Consider the following 18309-nt stretch of genomic DNA (forward strand, 5'->3'; position numbering starts at 1 on the left):
CTCAACATCACAAGTTGTTGGATTTTATGTCCTAAAACTCGTAGTTTGTAAATTAATAAATATATTCTGTTTTGTTTTTCGATAAAGTTGTTATTGAAATTGTAATGTTGAATCCAATAAACTAAGGTTCCGAGGCTATTTAATGTAATTTGAACTTTATGTAGTGACATAAATGTGGATCAAGTTCAAACATATAGCCAAAATAGTCTATAGTATATGAATAAGGTTGAGCGCCTTATTCTGGGGACACTATGGATACGGCCCACTTTGTAGATAGTACAAACGATGTGATCCTGAATCGTTCATATAGAGATATGTGAGTGGGAGTATCCTATGTAAAGAGTTTACATAAGACTGAACTATGAAATAGTCACTTTTTACGTTCTAAATGCCGTTTTATGTATAAAACTGACTATTTCGTTAATTGATGACCTAGGTAACTTAATCTTAATCTGAGCTAACTATGAACTCCTGTTCACTCGAAATTATTCTTAGATCTGCATAGGTGAGGGCAGCTCAATATCGCTGGCCCAATAAGCCTCCCATTTCAGGGGTAAGATCGGGTGGATAGCTGGGAACATAGGATGCAAGACGGAATTCACTCCTACCCGTTATAGGGATAGTAGATAGGTTGTTCCCTTTAATACTGAATCCAGGTCTTGAACAAGGGGCCCCACCCTCTCCTTGGCCCGAGAGGGATTTGTTTATAGGTTGGACCTTAAACCAATTGTTCATTAGAGGATCAGTGGAACTTAAGGAACAATATGTAGTCTTGGGGGTAAAATGGTTTTTATGACCCAGCCAAGATTACGAACAACCTGTGAAGGATTAACTTACTCATCATGGTTATATCAAATGGACACAAATATATCTATAGTGAGGGGAGTGCAACTATGGGACTTTAGTGGAATGACCCGTTAGTTAACGAATGTTGATTAGCTCCGTCTAAAGAGTTTAGCTAGCTAATCTTGGATCGTTGGAGTCCATGATCTATAGGTCCATTAGGTTCCCCTACTAGCTCATATGGAATAAACTTAGAACAGTATGATAGAATAATTTGAATTGTTCGAATTAGGTAGAGAGAGAGAAACCGACAAATATATGTGATATAGTGGTCGAGTTTTTTCAGCTTAGAGATACAGGTTTAATATTTAAATGTGATTTAAATATCAAGAATATGAAAATGTTCATATTCGGAAGCTCGAAAATGATGGAAATGGTCAAATACATAAAAAGTCAAAGAGTTGACTTTTGACTTTGAAAAGTCAAACTTTGACCGACCTTATATTCAAATTTGATTTGAATTTCGAGAAAATGAATGTGGATTCATGCTCGGGAGGTCAAAATTAGTCAACACGGAAAAATCATAAAAAGTCAAAATGTTGACTTTTTGATCAAAGTTTGACTTTGACCAAATGACTATTTTGCCCTTTGACTATAGTTAGCGAAAATCCAAACTTTTGTTGGATAATTTCACTAACAAAAATAGTGGACTAGGTGTTGATTTATAGTAGAGACATTAAGCCCACTAAGATAGTGGAATATAGGTGTTGGGTTTTTATGCATTTGGTTCATGCAATTGTTGCATGGATTTTTCTATAAATTGGGCTTTCATTTTGAATGAAAAGAGTTTTTGCAATTTTGAAAATTGGTTTTCATATTTGGGCTGGAAAAATCACAACTTTGAAAAAAAGAGTAAAACCCAAACCTACCCAAATTCCATCTTATTTTCCATCTCTTTTCTCTCTTGATTTTCTTCATCCAACGGGTCCCACAACTCGGTTTTGAGTCCAGAGGATAGTAGGTCAACTCTAGTGGTGGTCCGAAAGAGTTCGAGTCGAGATTCAACGAGGAAAAGCGATTTTCGGGAGCTTCAAAAGTAGTATCCTACACTTTTAATTCACTGATTTTTCCTTTATGATGCATGCTCATTTCCTTTAATTTAAGAGCAATTAGAGTGTAATTAGATCATAATTCCACTGCGTATGTCTCGTGTTTCATCACAAGTATCATAACATGGTTTTATAACATACATATACATATCATCATCATGGTTCTAGAACATACATATAAATATCATCATCATAATTCTATAACATAGATATACATCTCATCATCCTCAGATTCAACAAAATCTCCAAGAATAATTATATATACTCAAATCATGCTAACATTCAAATATCTCTATGCGCATCTAATCTTTTAAATCCTCATGTCAGCAAGGTATACATAAACATCAAACTATTAACAAATCCTTAATAAATCATAACTATATTGTCTGGCACAAGAGTAGTTCCAGATTACTTACCTTGAATCTAAATTCCAAAATTAACCTAAGCAATTAATGTCTAACAAAGTAACTCTCAAATTAATTCCCCTAGCATAAAACACAAACACTAGAATTCAAAAAATCAAAACATACCACATTTAATCCAGCGAACCCCAATTTAACTTACCAAAGTTGTGGCTCGATCCAAGATCAAAGCCAAAACCAAAAGTTTGATTGATCAACCCGAAACAACTTTTGCAATGCCGCACGACCCGCTTTCGACCTTGAAACTCTTCCAACACTCAAATCTATAGTACAAACATGATAGTCATTCACAATATTAGCTAAAATCATCTGAGTATTCTAAAATCCCCAAAGAAAATTCTAAAAGATTTCCATCTTACCCAAAGACTTCAATATTCTGGCACAAGCAATGGTGGCGGTGACAGAAGGAGTCCGACGGTTAGGTGGCAGATCTGACGTGATGGCATGGATCTGACGGTGAGGTGAAGCGAACCTGGGCTGGACGACGAGACGTGGCGACTGGATAGATCTGGGCAACGGCACGGAACCCACGAACAGCGAATTTGACGCGCAACTGGGTTGAACAAATGGTGCGACTGGAGGCTGCAGGTCACTGATCCGACACGACTTCGATGGGCGAACTGCGAGCGGTACGGCAGAGCACGAGCGGTGACTGTGGGTTTTGGTTGGGCGAAACAGCAAGGGGCTGAGCTTCTGTAGCGGTGCAGCGGGAGTGGGCTGGGTCGGCGGCGACGGGGCGCTGAGCAGCTGGAGGCCGCGGCGTGAGGGTTTTCAACAAGGGGGGGTCATGCTTTTCACGAGGGGGGCTTCTTTTTGTTTTATATATATAAAAAATAATAACTTAAAAAAAAAAACATAGTAACTTCAAATAAAATATAACTTTTTATATATATATATATATATATCTTCATTCCCTTTTCTCTCTTTTAAAAACATCCAAATTTCAAATTTAAAACAGTTCCCCAAATAACATCTTAATAATAAAAATTGAAATCCCAAAATTCTAAAAATGTCTTCAAATATTAGAAGATACTGAAATTACATTAAGAACAAAATTTTGGGGTGTTACACCATCTAATAGACATCAATCAATTATATACCTTTTGTAATTTGGCTTAGTTGTTTATTTTCTTATTTTAGGTACATTCACTATCTATGAAGCTGACATAAATGACCATTTTAAGTATTGTTATATGGCTATTGGAGTATCAATTGAGGGTTGGAAGCATTGTAGGCCTAATATACTGGTTGATGACACATTCTTGAAATGTTACGCTGGGACTCTTTTGACGGCTTCAACAATTGACGATAACAATAAAAATTTTCCTCTTGCTTTTAGCATTGTTGACTCTGATGCATCCTGGAGATGTTTTTTTTGAGAATCTAAAGAAAAATTTTGGTGAATGAGAAGGCTAGTCAATATTTCCGGTAGGTATTTTAGCATTCCAAAAGGTGTTATGAATGTTTTTCCAAATGTTGAGTATTATGTTTGTCTACGACACCTTTTGCAAAATATGAAGTTGACTTATAAGGATTCTTTAATTGATGACATATATTATAGTTGTGCAAAAGCTTATACAATTGATAAGTTTGAGATTTATATGAAATAGATGGAATCAATATCTCTTACTATTCGGGAATATCTCAGTAAAGTTGGTTTTGAGAAGTGGGCACGTGCGCATTCTAGGAGAAGCAGGTATAATATGATGACTACTAATATTTAAGAGTGCTTGAATAATATTTTGAAAGAGCCTAGGGAGTTCCCTGTTGTATCATTACTTGATTATATTAGAGAAATACTTCAAAATTGGTTTTATGAAAAAGGTCAATCACTAGTTGGGCAGAGTCTGAGTTGCGAGAGCAACACAGTCAGTCAGGAAGCTTCAAGGTATAAATACCTTAATTATTAGAAGATATCATTAGTAACATGTTATCAGTGATAGAAGCTATCACTGATATTTTTTATTTTCACTGATAGCTTGAAAATATTTAATCAGATAGGGATAGTATCACTTACATTTTCATTTATATTTTAGTTTTTATTGACATTCCATTAGTCACCTAGTTGATTACATTTTGTTGACTAATGTATTTTTCAGGTTGATCATAGAATATAAAGTAGTTAATGGAGACAATCACTTTTTGGTAAATTTGGTCTCTAAATCGTGCAATTGTCATGTTTGGGATTTGGTGGAGATTTCATGTATTCATGCTTGTGCTATTATTCGTGGGCTAAATTTAGATATATATGCTTTTGTGTTGGACTATTATTTTTCCAGTACACTGTTATCAACCTATAAATGATCAGTTTATCCTATTGAAAATCATTATGATTGGAGATTTGTTGATGTTAGTGTGAATGTATTGTCTCCAATAGTTAAAAGTTCGGTTGATTGACCATGTAAACAAAAAATATTATCAATTGGTGAAAAGAAAAGGAGCTCGAAGTGTAGTCGATGTCATCGTTGTGGCCATAATTGTAGGACATGTAAATTGCCACCAATAGTTTAATGAAGAAGCTTGTTTTGTAATTGATGTTTGTCATCAATTTATCAATGATAGTGAACAGCTGATATTTTTCACCAATTTATCCATTAGATAGTTAGACAACTTATTATTGATATTTGTCATAAATATACCAGAGACCTTGTTACTAATATTTTGTCAGTGAAACAGATTTTGTTGTTAATATATCTATTCTCTAGTCAATATGATGCTTTTGTTTATGAAGTTTTCATTTTGCTTTAGCCATAAGAAAGAAAGAAATGATATAAAGCTATCTGTAATAGCTTCTGTCATTGATATCAAGCTGTTAATGATAGCTTCTATCACTAATAACATGTTATCAATGATACCATCTATTACTAATCTCCATTTTTTTAAGCTATCAGTCATAACTATCTAATCTCAATTTTTCTAAGCTTTTAGAAAAGTAGGTCATGACTATTATCATAGAGCTAAGTTCATTTTTTGTGAAAAAAAGTTAATTAAAATACAGTAACGAAGATGAATCAAATTTAGAGAATTTTAAAAAATAAGGCACCTAATTCTATACTCTCTTTCCTTTATACCCAATTCTTTGGTAGCATGTGTTCTCCTTTTTTTTTTCTCTCCACTTCACCAGATTTCTCACCTCGAAGATTCATTCTTGTTTTCTTATGTCAAATATTTATTCTTGTTCGTCTCTTTGGAATCATATCACTCGTGATTGGAACAAAAGTAACTTAGATAAGAATTTTCGCAGAAAATTCATCAATGATAGATTCTATCACTGATAGCATGTCTATTACCGATACCATACTATCAGTGATAAGCTGTGTAGCTTTTAAAGTTTGAACAACCCAACAATGTTGAAGAACACTGAAGTAAATTGAAAGTTGCAACTATATCAATCACATTTTTGAAAGATTCATATTGATTCTGAAACAATTTCCAATCTAATTTCCAATGTAACTATCACTGATCTTGTAAAATTACAATCTAATTTCTAAAAGCATAACAATCACTGTCAAATAGAAGCCTATCTATTGTTTAAAAAAAAAAACCATCATTGTCAAACAAAAGTCTATCTATTGTCAATAAACAAGTCTATCTATTGTCAAAGAAACAAGAATTAGAGTTGTGATATTTTGAGATCAAAGCTTGGAGCGTTATCCTTCCACCTTGGAGAATGCCTTGTAGCTTTGCTTGGAGACACATTGGGACACACGTTTGGAGAGACATTTTTTTTTGTCTTTTGTCTTTTTTCTTTTGTCTTTTGTCCTTTTTTTTTTTTTTTTGCGTTCTCCAAATTTTTCTTGGTTGGTTTTGCTTGTCTTTTCAGTCTCTTTTCCATAACAATCTCCTCCATATTTTCAACCACAACCTTTGGTCTATATTTTTTTGGACTTTTTTTAAGTCTCTTTTCAATAACTTGAAATCATCGAATCAAATATAACATGACATCTATATGCTATCAGTATGAGTAAAGTAAATAAAGCTTCTTATTATTTATACTATCACTGATAACAAACTATCAGTTAAAGTATGTTATCACTGATAGTTAGTTATTAGTGATTTCAGATATCACTGATAACAGGCTAATCCTATACTTAAAAAGATCAATCAATCAATATTTACCTTCTTTTTGGTCATATCTTCTTTATCTACATTCTCTTCCTCTTCTTTATCTTTATCCTTTTTTTCTTCTTGATGTTCCTCTTCATCTTCAGGATCTTTCTCTTCATCTTCATGATCTTTCTCTTCATCTTGCAATTGTTTTTACTGGTCATTTTCTTGAACACCCTTTTCTTGAGCCTCCTCGTCCTTAGCAGTTTCAGCTTCAACCTGCATGCATATATCATTTATGTTATTGTACTTATTTATAGGAAGAGAAAATCACAAATTTTACCTCTAGAACTTCCAAACTTGCATCTAAAAGCTCCAAACTAGATGATGATACTTTGTTCTTCTCAAGAGATTCTTGAGATTGCTTTTCGCCATCTTCTTCTTTTTGTGGAAGTTTATCACTGATAGCTTTTTTTATGTGGCCTAATATATCAAGAATCTTCTTGTGCTTTTCATGGATGTCATTCTTAATGTCTTCTTGTCCTCTTTTTAATTATTCATTTCCTTCTTATAATGATGCAATTTTTCTCCCAGTTGAGATTTGCTTTCCTTCTTTTTCTTTTTCCTTTTCAATATCCATCTCCCTTGTTTCTAACTCCGTAAAATAGCCATAATAGTTTGATTGTAATTCTTATTCAGTTGGAACCAATGAAGCAATGGTAAACTAAAAGTTTAATAAAGATGTTAGTGATACAACATGTTTATAGAAACAATCATTGATTTCAAGCTATCACTGATTGCTTCTATCTATGATCATGCTACCAATGATAGGAGATATCACAATAGTTCGAAATGAGTGATAGAAGCTATCACTGATAACTTAAAATCAGTGGTATTTTTTATGTCATAAAAAATGTTTGTATCATTTGATAGTATGCTAATAATATATATAAATAAAGGAAATAAGAGTGACAAAAGACTTACACCGGTGGCTTTGAAAATATTCCTATTGATGTGTTGCCAATCATTAGGTTCTTGATATTCCCATTGAGTAAGATGGGCATTTTTCTTAGGTTGATGTGACCTAACCTGAGATGCCAAAGATGGACGTTTTTCTTAGGAGAAACCTTTGGTCTTTTAGCTGTTGTTGCCGTACTGAAAATTTCAATGTTAAACAAGGCTTTTATGACTAACGTCTTTAGTACATATAAGTTATTTTCTATTGAACCATAACCAATCCCCATTCCATTCTTGAAAATAAAAACTTTATTCTCAGAAAATGAGACGGTATAGCCTTATTCAATGAGACAAGAAACCGAGATTAAGTTCCTCTTAATATGAGGAACTACAAAAACATTATCCAGTAACAGATAACATTTCTTGCCAATAAATAACTTCAGCCTGCTTACAACAACAACTGAAACAACCTCGCCAGTACCGACTCGAAGAGTCATCTCTCGCTATAGTAACGTTTGTCAGGAACTAAATCCTCAATAAGAGGAACTGACATGATTGGTAGCATCCGAATCAAAGATCCAGGCAGAATCATCATTCCCTACCAAACACATCTCCAAGACTAATAAATTAGATTTACTGTCTTGTCTCCTCTTTTGGAGAGTAGTGGGATCAAGGTCATTCGCCACGAAACACGTTTCACATGATTCTTTCCACTGTAAGTAATCGGTCTTTCTAAAAGATTTAAACGGAAATAGTAACGAGTTGCTGAAAAGAAAAACACATTGACCTACGTTAGGTTTTGAGCAAAACCCGTTGTAAAACAAAACAACATCCAATAAGGTTTTAGCAATACTATTATGAACCCCGTGTGACTCTAGTTTCACAATGATGCTTCAAAGGTTTAGGACAAAAGCCACCGAAGGGAGGTTAGTTATCCCTCCTCTGAATTGAGAAGTTCTCAACCAGTCATTAATACCAGAACAAATCTTGCTCCTATAATGACTAGCCATCAATAATTTGGCCAAAAGATCATTAACTCATTTAACAATTTCCTGAAAGTGTGGCCTGCCATTTTAGGCTCTAGAGGTTTGCACCAGAAAGCCAATCTAAAGGGAAAAAATCCAATTGGGGAAAAACCTAAAGCAACCCTATCCATTTCTGGAGTTCACCTTGATCTTGACCAATTGCATAAAACCCATCCGAAGGGGGACACTCCCAGAGCGCCACAAGGGAGTACGAATGATCTCATGGTGTGAACCAATGACAGAGGCCATAGGACGTGTTGAGACACTCCCTTCACCCACTTACTATAAACACTTTCTCCGTCCACCTTGATATTGACTTATGCAAACACCATCCGAAGGGGGATGCTCCCGGATGCTCCCAGGGCACCACAAGGCCAAGCATGAATCTCACAGTGTGAACATATAGAGAGAACGTGAGTGGAATCATAGACATATCAGATACATCTCTTCCTCCCACTGAGTATTTTATAACCTAGGGTTTAGTTTACTTAGAAAAAACACGACTAAAGATTTTAATTAAGTGACTTTTAGGTTTGCCCAAGAGTAACTATTACCTTGGATAGTTAAACAACTTTTGATCATCATCCATTAAACTCTTTAACGAAGTCTTTGATCAAATTGTCGCATGCTTGTTGAAAATCTATTTAATTCACCTTTCCAGATAGGTTCCCAGGTAGGAGTGTTACATTTTCGTCAACTTAAGTACCCCAGCCTAGCCAGAACCTGCCTTAGACAAAAGGTCCTTTATAGATAGGTTAACAACAAAGTTAATCTTTTATTTCAACCAATTTAATTCTATTAAACCGATTTTAAAAGATTAATCTAGGTTGCTAAACTCTTTAGAACCACTTGAACTTAGGTCTATCTTAATCCAATTTTAAAACCCTTTTAAAAAACTTGATCCTTTATAACACTTATAAACGGAAACAACCACAATGCTAATCTAACACATGCAAGGCATTCATTACACTTATAAACTGCCTAAGTGTCATGCTCAATGTTCATTCATTGCTACTTATTTTATCTAACACTTATACAAAACAACAATGAAATAAGCAAAACATGCTTCCATTCACCCTTAGACTATAACACTTATGATAAAAGGATGATGCATGATAATGCTCACTGCATGCAAAATATAATTCTTATATTTCATGATGCATGCACATGCTTTCAAGTAATTTCTTCATGTTCGATTATAACATTTATAATATATGATGCATGAGTAATTGCACAACCTAAGGTGGGTTTTAAACTATATGTCAAACACTTTGGCATATAAGCACCATACATCACATGTATAATAAATCAATGTTGATGAAACAGGTAAAATTGCCTTAAAATCACAAAAATTAAAGCTAACTATTACAAAGACAAGAAGTCATCAATTCAAGCAGGCAAACCGGGTCTTGAACTGCTCGGGCAAAGCATTGTGTCTCTAACCATCGTGTATTAAATTCCCTGCGATGTTAATATATGATATTTACTTCACATCTTGTATTTTGTTCATTTACTTGTTTTATTTGCTTTACCACAAACCAATAAACATAAAATCTCTGGTTATCTATATGTGACTCAAGCATGTATGTGGTGACATACAAGTGGATCATACCTTGAGTGATAACCAAAATGGTTTGTAGTAAATGGGTAAAGGAGGGAAACTTTATCCTGGTAACGCTACAGATGCGGCTCGCTTTGTAGAATGGTCACAAGTGTTGTGACTTATCACAGATGGTCTGATCCTGATCATTCGTGTTGGGGACATGCGAACGGGAGTGTCCTATACAAAGAGTTTGTATAAGACCTGACCACGAAGTGTTAACGTCTCGTTATATAACACCGTTCGTGACAGAGACTTCACTTCACTAAGATGACCATAGGTAACATGACCTCAATCCTGAGTGAGTTGGGAACTCTTGCCATTGAGGGCAGTCCTTTGATTTGTATGGATGCGATTGGCTAGGTCGCCGATTCAAACCTACCATTTTGGGGATTCGTCTGATTTGGGAGCTGAGAACTCAGCTACACCAGATGGAATTCACTCCTTCCCTAAGGCAGGGGTAAGTAAATAGATAGCTCCCTTAAGGGCTGATTCCAGGACTTGAATGATGTGGCAGCACGCACCTTCTCTTGGCCCGAGAGGTGTTCACACATAGTTGGACTATGTTGTATTGTTCATTAAAGGAATTAATGGTACTTAAGGATTGAGATGTAACTACAGGGGCAAAACGGTAATTTGATCCAGCTGTACTTATGGGCATCTGTGAAGGGTCATTGTACTCATGATTGGTTATATCCGATGGATACAGAAATATATATGTGGTAAGAAGAGATCAACTGTTGGTCTTTAGTTGAATGCCTGATAGTTAACGGATGGTGGATCTCGTGGCTAAAAAGTTTAGTCAGCTATTCACGTACCGTTGGAGCTTCAAGCCACAGGTCCATTAGGTCTCCTGGGTAGCTTGGATCAAGTCGAGAACCAGTATTTGGGTTAATTTGAAATGTGCAAATTCACAAGAGGAAGTTCGATTATATATGATATAATTGGACTGGTTAATTATATATGATATAATTGGAAAATGTATGAGATACATTATTTTGGCGGAAATTAGATATAAATATGATTTATATCAAGTAGAGGAGAAAATACTATAGTAGATATGTGATATCAAACTATAGGTTAAATATATAATATGATTATATTAATTAATTAATTAATTGATCAATTATATGATAATTAATCATTTTTCTACGTTCGGACATGGGTTAGTGGACAGCATCGGTTATCGTAACCGATGAGTTAAAAATAAAAATAGTTTTCATTTTGGATCGTGCAATCGATAACCCGTCATTTCGCCCAAAAGAATTGTGAAGTGCGCGTTGGTGAAAGAAAACGATTGCTCGAGAGTCTATACAATAGTCGCTTCTCCGCCTAAACGATCGTCCATCTCGCACTAAACGATCGCACACTCTCGCTTACACGATCAGATAGATTCTCTAAATGATCGTATAGGCAGTCCACTAAAGACCGACAGTTGAAATCTCCTTACCATATATATTATGTGTCCATCTTAACCAATCAGAAGTGTGACAACCCTTCACAGATTGCTCGTAAGTACAGCTGGGCCAATGGCCGTTATGCCCTTGTAGTTACATCTAACTTCTTAAGTACCACTGATTCCTCTAATGAATATAAGTCATAGTTCTACTATGACTTAGTCCTTTCTTCGAAAGAGAAGTTGTGGCCACTATATTCAAGCCCCAAAATCAGCCCTTAAGGAAGCAATCTCTCTACTTATCCCTGCTTCGGGAAAAGAGTGAATTTCATATTGTGGATTGAGTTCTCAGCTCCCAGATCAGACAAGTTCCCAAAATGGTAGGTATGTTGAGTTGGCAGTCTGACCACTCTCACCCATACTAATCAAAGGACCGCCCTCAAAGGCAGAAGTTCTCAAAACACTCAAGATTGAGGTCGTGTCACCTATGGTCGTTTAGGTGAGATGTAAGTCTCTAGTATCAACGTCGTTATATACAGAGTCTAATCATCTCGTGGTCTAGGTCTTATACAAACTCTTTGTATAGGACACCCCCGCTCATACGTCTCCACATAATAGAAAAGTTGTTCTCTTAAGTGCTGACTCTAGGTCTTGACAAGGTGCCCCACCCTCTCAGTGGCCTGAGTGGGACTCTGTTTGTTGATTGGATCACAAACAAATCGTTCATTAAGGATTAGTAGAACTTAAGGAACAAGAGGTAATCTCGAGGGCAAAACAGTCATTTGATCCAATCGTTATTACAAACAACCTGTGAAGGGTTAACTTACTAATTATGGTTATATCGATTGGACACAATATATCTACAGTGAGGAAAGTGTAACTACTGGGCTTTAGTAGAATGGCACGTTAGTTAATGAATGAGGGTTAATTTAGTATAAAGAGTTTAGCCAATTAATCTCAGATCGTTAGAGCTCATGATCTGTAGGTCCATTAGGTCCCTTTACTAGCTCACAAACGGAATTAGTCTTAGAATAGCGTGATAAGTTGGTTTTTGAAATGTTCAAATTCGAATTAAGGGAATTAGTAATTATATGTGATATAATTACACGTTTAATTTTGGAATTAAACATAATTGGAAAATCGATTAATATATAAATATGATTTAAATATTAATTTTATGAATAAGGATTCATGGTAATGGAATTGGTGACAAATTAATTCAATATTTGATATTTATTAATTATTAATTTTATTAGAAAAATTGATTATTGAATTAATTTTTGTAAAATTAATAAAATTTTAATTTTAATTAAAGAATTAAAATTGAAAAAAATTTTGATTTTGAAAATCAATTTTCAAAATCAAAAGGGAAATTGAAAATTAAGAAAAATTTCAATGTGAGATTTTCCCACTTTCAAGCAAGAAGGTTAGTCAACTTCTTACACATAATTGCACCACCAAATTCAAGGAGTAGCTGAAATCACTTCAAGTGATTAGTTTACATGAGAGTCATATAATAAAACCACTCTTGATTGAGTGGAAAAGGACATGCAATTGTTGAATTGTTAAGTTTTTGAAGGTTGAAGAAGTTGTTCATCAACAAGCTGAAAAACCAGAAAAGCTCTCCCCCAATTTCCCTACATTCAAGCTTGTTTTGAGTCCCACAACTCAATCTAAGGCTCCTAGAGAATAGTAGGAAAGTTCTAGTTGTGGTCCAGGGCCTGAATTGGAGAAGATTGCAGCTGAATTTTGTTGAAGAAGAAGATCTTCAAAGGTATGTAATGAAACCCTATTGATACCTCATGAATATGCTTAATTTGATATCAAAATTGAGGAATTAGAATGCTTAATGATCATGTTTTCTTTCGTTGCATGTTTATGTAAACCAATAATTATAACATTTATAAATTATCTAAGGTAATGTCATGCTTCATGCAAATTCATTTCATTACTAACATATATAACATTTATATAAATAGTTAACGAAACAAACTATAGCACACATCCATACATACATTAAACTATATATTATCAATTAAAATATAAAGGAAAATTGCATTGTATGACAAATACATTTTAAGAAACCAAAGCCATGACTTAACTTTTTTGTAATTACAAGTGTGACAATCACATAGCAATCACATAGAAATCAGATAACAATCACATAGAAATTAGATAACAATCAAATTTTCATACGAAATTTTTTTGACATGTTTGCAAAAAAGAAAAACCTAGGGACACGTGCCCAATTTTCATTTTTTTTTTATTAAAGTTGCAATTTCGCCTAATATAAATGATGTATGGATATGCTATTAATGCATGCATGCACATATTATAACATTTATACTATATGATGCATGAGCATACTATAAAATTAAATCGTGCATCTAAAATTATAACATTTATAATATGATGCATGAAATTAAATGCATAACCTATGGTGAGATTTTATACTATATGACATATATTATGGCATATAATAATAAAATGAAATCATACAACACATCTATAATATAAAAGCAATTAATGGATCGGGATTGGACATCTAAAAGGAAAAATAAATCTAACTATTACAAAATAATATCCATCTGGTTCGAAATAGATGAACTGGGCCTTGAATCGCTCGAACCAGAATAGAAATCGGTCCAGATGAACTGAAAACCCCCGAACCAGAGAACCCACGAACCAAACCGGACCAGCAGACCACGAACCGCCTGCGAACCAAAGCTGAATTGCGTGAAAACTCTGTCTCGAAGTTTCGTGACGTCGTGCCCTAGCATTGCGAGGCTACGAAGTTTTCCTTCGTTCGCCGTATCGTAGCATCGCGACGCTATTATATAGTCGCCCATTGTATAGTTTCAAACTACTTCGAAACTCTTTCGATTTTCGCCTCGAAAACTCTAGAAAATGGCCAGGAACATCACGAACGACTTAACATACAAAAAATTACAGATTCTATCACAATTAATGCCCTAAAACATTGGCCCTTGGAAAACAATTTTGTAAATAAAGCGATGAATCTATATGCCCAATCTTGAAAACATCCATTAATTCATACCACATTCAACAAAGAATTCATCACATGAATTATACAGAATGATTAACCCACCATCATTGTAAACAGTATTCTGAATTTTTTGGAAACAATTGGGCCATAAACCTAGCTTTGATACCAATTGAAGGATCCCTGTGAAGGGTCCAAAGCAGAAGCGGATTGTCTCAATTCCCAAAATTTCATATAATATTAAATTTTACAGTAAACATATATTATGCATCTAAAATTTACAACATGCATACAAGAAATAATAGAGAATAAATAAAATAGGATTCAAAACCCTTACCTTTGAAGGACAGTCTTCAATGGATTCCTTCGATCCAATAAACACCAACACAAATGGCTACCTCAGTATTCTCTGGATGAGAATTCAGGGGGAGTGGGGCTTTGGCTATTTTTGTTGAAAGGGAATCGAGAGAGATGAAAGGAGAAGGAAAAAGATTGTGATCTCTCTGTGAGATTTTTCAGAATAAAACTACCTCCCCACTTACGTGATGTAAAGAGAGAGAGGGGGGGGGGGGGTTACAACTCCCTCCGTTAATTATTTCAAAAATAATAAAATAAAATAAACTAAATTAAAATTTTTTAATTTTTTAATAAATAATTTAACATATATATATTTATATGATAAACACTTTATCATATAATATATATATCAAACTATATGTTATATCAATTATAACATATAACCTATAGTTTATATATTATATCAAATACAATATATCCTATAGTTTTTTTCTTTCTCTCAGAAATGACATTGAATATAAATCACATTTACATTAAATTTAACAATATGAATTCAATTCATATAATTAATATTTGAATCATATTAAAAAAAATTTGTCCTCTCATTAATATTATAATGTATCAAATACATTATAGTAATTATATCGTATATAATTAATTCATTTTATTAATTTGAACAATTCAAATTAATCCAAAAACTGATTCTCATTAAATCTCATTGAGCTACTGAATAACTTCATGAACCTGTAGCTTGAAGCTCCAGTGATACGTGAATAATTAATTAAACTTTTTAATTAAATTATTCACCATCCGTTAACTTTCGGGCACTCTTCGCTCTAATAATTAATTAAACTTTTTAATCAAATAATTAATTATTCACAAAATGTTTATCTACTAAACACTGATAGCTGCACTCTTCGCACTACAGAAATATTTCTGTGTCCATTGGATATAACCAATCAATAGTACAATGGCCCTTCACAAATTGCTCGTAAGTACAGCTGGGCCAAAATTAACGTTTTGCCCTGTAGTTACATCTAACTCCTTAAGTACCACTGATCCCTCTAATGAATAATAAATCTAGTCTAACTATGATCAAACCCTTCTCAGGCCAGGAGAAGGTGTGGTGCCATATTATTCAAGTCTCGGAATCAGCCCTTAAAGTAGCAATTTATCTACTTACCCCAACGTAGGGAAGGAGTGAATTTCCTCTTGTGTAGCTGTGTTCCTAGCTCCTCAATCAGATGAATCCCCAAAATGGTAGGTTTGTTGAGTCGGCGATCTGGCCACTCTCACTCATACAAATCAAAGAACTGTCTTCATAGCTAGGAGTTCACAACTCACACAAGATTCAGGTCATGTTACCTATGGTCATCCTAGTGAAATGTAAGTGACTATTATGAACGACGTTATATAATGAGATTAAACATTTCGTGGCCCGGCCTTATACAAACTCCTTTGTATAGAATATCTCCGCTTACATGTCTCCACATAAATGATCAGGATCAGATCATTTGTAACATTTTACAACAATCGTAACATCTACAAAGCGGGCCATACTTGTAGTGTCAACGGAATAAGGTATCCAACCTTATCCATCTACTACAAACCATTTAGGTTATCACTTAAACATGACCCACTTGTATATCTTTACATGCATGTTTAAGCTACAAGATAACATTGGATGTTAGTTTATTGGTTTGTGGTTAATGCAACTAATTTTGAAATAAAACTTCACATATTTTATTACATAAATAAATTATTTGTACAATACAATTACAAACTACAGGACCCTATGAGATTTAGGGCATCAATCCTAACAATCTCCCATTTGACGTAAAGCTAGTGAATGTGTACAATGTAAAAGTCAAACTAAAATACAAAGTACACGAAACAATAAACTAGGGCATAACACGCGAAACAATAAACTAGGGCAAACTATCTGTGTGACGATCATGTCCCCTCGATGCACAATTTCTCAAATGAGATGATATTTCCACTCTATGTGTTTCTTATGCATATGACTTCTAGGCTCTCGAGAATTAGCCACAATACTACTATTATCACAATAAAGTGTGATGGGCTTTGACATGTTTGGAAGACTTCTAAATCAGTCAAGAGTTACCTTAGCCAAATAGCTTCTTTAGCAGCTTCACAAGCCGCTACATACTCAGCTTCCATAGTGGAGTTAGCAATGCACCCTTGTTTGGGACTCTTCCAAACTATTGTCCCTCCATTAAGAGTGAACACTGATCCTGATGTAAGTTTCCTAGAATCCTTATCAGTCTGAAAATCAGAGTTCGTGTATCCTGTAAGGATTAGATCCTTAGAACCATACATGACCATGTAGTCACTTGTTCTCTGTAGATACTTAAAGATATTCTTAACTGCAGTCCAGTGATCATATCCTAGATTAGACTACTAAAGTAAAGTTTGAAAAAAAAATTAAAAATATGAAAACCAACTGAACATTTTATTCAAAACTTCTACTTTCATATCTTTTTGATTATTTCATATCAAATTTACTTGCAATTATTTGAAAGATAATTAAGTTAAAACATATTATTAAAAATTGCCTCAATTTTTTACTTGTTTTTATTTTTTTCATATTTAATAACTAAAATTTATATTTAACATGAATATAACTCAATTACTATATTGACCTAGAGGTGATAAATAGCTCAACAAATTATTAATAAACTAAAACAAGTTATTCTTCCCAAACAACTCTTAAAAGAACAAATATCTATTCTTGAGTCGTTTCAATGTCAAACCCATTAAACCATCAGCATGTTGATGAAGACTTTATTCCAGAAATATTCCAAATTGATTTCATTAGATTGAAAACTTATTACATCAAGTTGAAAAAAATGCATAATTAAGATGGAATTAATTTACGAATCTGGATTGACTTTATGAAGAGTTATCGAAATAGAACTATATGAACCAGATGAAATTGGAAGATGAAAACGAATTTGGAAATAAGATTAATTACAAGTTTGTTGTTGATATTAAACACATCCTAAACTTTAAAAAGTGTTAATAAATGTTTTAAATTATGAATTTTGTGTCAATTAAAATTTTTAACTTAATTAGATTTTTGTAACTTTATAATGTTTTTTTTTTAGATTATTGACCCAATAATTAGACGTTTTATTTAAGATTTGAAAATCTATTTGATGTTTTTTTTTTTTTTTTTTTTTTTGAAACCATTGCTTTTATTGAGAAACAATAAGGAATACAAAGGGGAACAAAACACCAAGCCCTCAAAAACTCCCTAAAGAAAGGGGTTCTATTAAATACAATGTTTCCTAATGAATAATTACAAAAAGTCTTTGAAGTCGAAGTCGAAGTCGAAGGCAAGGAGAAACATAAAACCTCACCAAGACCAAAGATCACAAGTGTTTCTCTCCACAGCCCTAAAATCTCTATTATTTTTCTCTCCAAAAACATCCTATTAACCAAGCATATAACCCGACAAGCCACAAGATCTGACCTTTTCCATTAACAAGTAGATTGAGAACCTCCCCATTCCCCAATTGTCTCTTTGATGCCCCTCTAATGAGGATGCACCAACACAAACTCCTATAAAAGACGGCTCCACATGGATCTCACAAACTCATAGTCCCAAGTAAGTGATCCAAGCCTACATCCACCTTCCGTTAATGA

General features: G+C 33.9%; 1 long non-coding RNA gene across 1 annotated transcript; it reads right to left on the minus strand.

Moving 5' to 3' along the window:
* Positions 1-2124: 2124 nt before the first annotated feature.
* LOC120087702 (uncharacterized) lies at positions 2125-3144 on the minus strand. The gene is made up of 2 exons (XR_005484651.2): positions 2674-3144; positions 2125-2577 (listed from the first exon to the last, which is right to left on the minus strand). It is a non-coding gene; the product is annotated as an uncharacterized LOC120087702 (long non-coding RNA).
* Between the last annotated feature and the right edge of the window lie 15165 nt (positions 3145-18309).

The sequence above is a fragment of the Benincasa hispida genome, chromosome 10, assembly GCF_027475165.1.
Source record: "Benincasa hispida cultivar pf3 chromosome 10, pf3_genome.v1.1, whole genome shotgun sequence".
Taxonomy (NCBI): Eukaryota; Viridiplantae; Streptophyta; class Magnoliopsida; order Cucurbitales; family Cucurbitaceae; genus Benincasa; species Benincasa hispida.